The sequence below is a fragment of the Bombus bifarius genome, unplaced genomic scaffold (genome assembly GCF_011952205.1).
Source record: "Bombus bifarius isolate JDL3187 unplaced genomic scaffold, Bbif_JDL3187 scf7180000009968_frag, whole genome shotgun sequence".
NCBI lineage: Eukaryota > Metazoa > Arthropoda > Insecta > Hymenoptera > Apidae > Bombus > Bombus bifarius.
The window spans coordinates 12,501-15,000 of NW_022885446.1; the positions used below are offsets into that span (position 1 = coordinate 12,501).

General features: G+C 50.7%; 1 non-coding gene across 1 annotated transcript; it reads left to right on the top strand.

Annotated features, from left to right (window-relative positions):
* The first annotated feature begins 1,205 nt into the window (after window positions 1-1,205).
* Window positions 1,206-1,360, top strand: LOC117215977. Its single transcript, XR_004489260.1, has one exon. It is a non-coding gene; the product is annotated as a 5.8S ribosomal RNA (ribosomal RNA).
* The last annotated feature ends 1,140 nt before the right edge of the window (window positions 1,361-2,500 follow it).

The window sequence follows — 2,500 nt, forward strand, 5'->3', positions numbered from 1 at the left end:
GCTGTCTTTCCTCGTTGTCGTGAGTCGGACACCCGTGCCGTCGCTAGAGTTTTTCAAACTCTGCTTCTGGATATTGGGACGAAAGACCGCGCGAGGACGACGGATGCGAGTTCCATCGAATTTTTGATGTACACACTACCTGAACGAGACTTAGTTTCATCCAGTTTGTCGTCTATCATCGCATATATATAATATACCGTTCAGAGGGGACCGGCTGTCTATCCTCGTTGTCGTGAGTCGGACACCCGTGCCGTCGCTAGAGTTTTTCAAACTCTGCTTCTGGATGTTGGGACGAAAGACCGCGCGAGGACGATGGATGAGAGTCCCATCGAATTTTTGATTTACAAGACACACACACTACCTGAACGAGACTAAAGTTTCATCGAGTTTATCGTCGTCGCATAACCCGTTCGGAGGGAACCGGCTGTCTATCCTCGTTGTCGTGAGTCGGACACCCGTGCCGTCGCTAGAGCTTTTCAAACTCTGCTTCTGGATGTTGGGACGAAAGACCGCGCGAGGACGATGGCTGCGAGTACCATCGAATTTTTGTTTTTTTTTTTTTTAAAAAAAAAACATCACCCGAACGGAGATGTGTTCTATCTTTCGTCGATTTTTCATGCTTTCAGTCGTCGCGTGGTCGCCATCCGTTCGGAGGGGATCGCCGGCTTCGAAACCTCGATGTCGTGAGTCGGACACCCGTGCCGTCGCTAGAGTTTTTCAAACTCTGCTTCTGGATATTGGGACGAAAGACCGCTCGAGGCGGACGGCCGCGCAAATCCCATCGAATCTTTACTATCACCCGAACGATGGAGAGATGCACGCGCGCTGTTTCTTGAATAATTGGACGAGAGAGTAGAATCAAACACATATATAACATGGGCTAGCCACCGTCCTTACTCGTTCGCGAGATCGTGTGCTGTACAGAGGATTCAGAATCGGGTGTATATATCCCCGTCGTTTCCTGACGAACGGAGCTTCGATCTCGATGGTTGTTATATATCATAATGTACTTTACGCCCGGCCGGCGAACGCGCGTATCTTCGCGCGTTCGTCGGTTTCTTTTTTTTCGAACGTTTTTGTGTCGTCAATCCTATGGCGACTTCTGCGCGTTCGATTCCCGTTGGTCGAACGTGACGGAACTCGGCTTCGCTAGAACCGAGAAGAGTACATTTGAGTATTGAACTGTTGCAAAATTTATAAAAGATTACCCTGAACGGTGGATCACTTGGCTCGTGGGTCGATGAAGAACGCAGCTAATTGCGCGTCAACGTGTGAACTGCAGGACACATGAACATCGACATTTCGAACGCACATTGCGGTCCACGGATACAATTCCTGGACCACGCCTGGCTGAGGGTTGCTCACGTAAACCTAAGACTGCTTGCGTTGCGTATCGTTACTCTCCGTATCTGTCTCTCTCTGTCCCTTCTTGCCTTAACAACCCGCCGTCGTTCTTCTTTATATAAGAGAACGTTTCAGAGTCGGACGAAGGTACAAGAACGAGGATACGAATAAGAGCGGACGGAGAGAACATACGCGACGTACGAGCGATTGTTGGACGCTCGTCGGCGTTCGTCGCGGTCGTGCAGAGACCGTGCAAGTCGTACGCATGCTCGATATATAATCTATCGTGTTCACGGGAGACTACGAAACTCTACCTCTGTCTCTCTCTGTCCCTTCTTGCCTTGACAACCCGCCGTCGTTCTTCTTAAAAACTGTAAGAGAACGTTTCCGAGTCGGACGAAGGTATACGAAGGGATACGAATAAGAGCGGAGAGAACCGTCACGGACCTGCGTGAGTGCTCGCGGCGTCGTGAGTCGTCCTTACGAGGGCGACCGCCCGCTTATGCACCGCTTCGTGTATCGGTTATCGAACGTATATACTCGTAGTGTTCTCCTCGTGACCGATTTTTTTTTCATATCAGGCGATATATGCTACGTTTGCCGGTGTTCGACGCACGAAGGTCCGCGCCCCCGACGTCGTCTTAAACGAATATTATATTTGGCGAGACTGAGAGAGAAAGCAAATATGGGAACTCGGTCGAGAGAGGAGAGAAGAGAGAACCAAAAACCTAAACTCGATGGCGTGCGAAACTTTGCCATAATCTACCGTCTTTTCTCAAGACTCTCGTACAGCCCCAGGGATCGAATGCCCACTCCGTCTCTTCGCGAAAGCGACTGACAACAACGAGGACCGTCGCATCGATGGGTCGTCGTTGCGTTTTACACGCTCTGTGCTTTTTTACAAGCTCCGAAAGTATCAGCCGTAGATCCGGGAACGCACGCGCCAGATTTCTTCGAACGCTCTGACGACTTAGGGAGGTATGATCCCCAGCGTCGCGCGGAGATCGGAGAGTACACGTACTCGTATCGGGACGAATTTTCCCCGTCGTCGTGTATCTCTCTGCCCGCGCGCCTGGCCCCCCAAAGCCACGTTCGTCGGAAATCTTACATATTTGTAATGCGTGTGCGAACTAGCGTGTGTCTAAGATCGGCTATA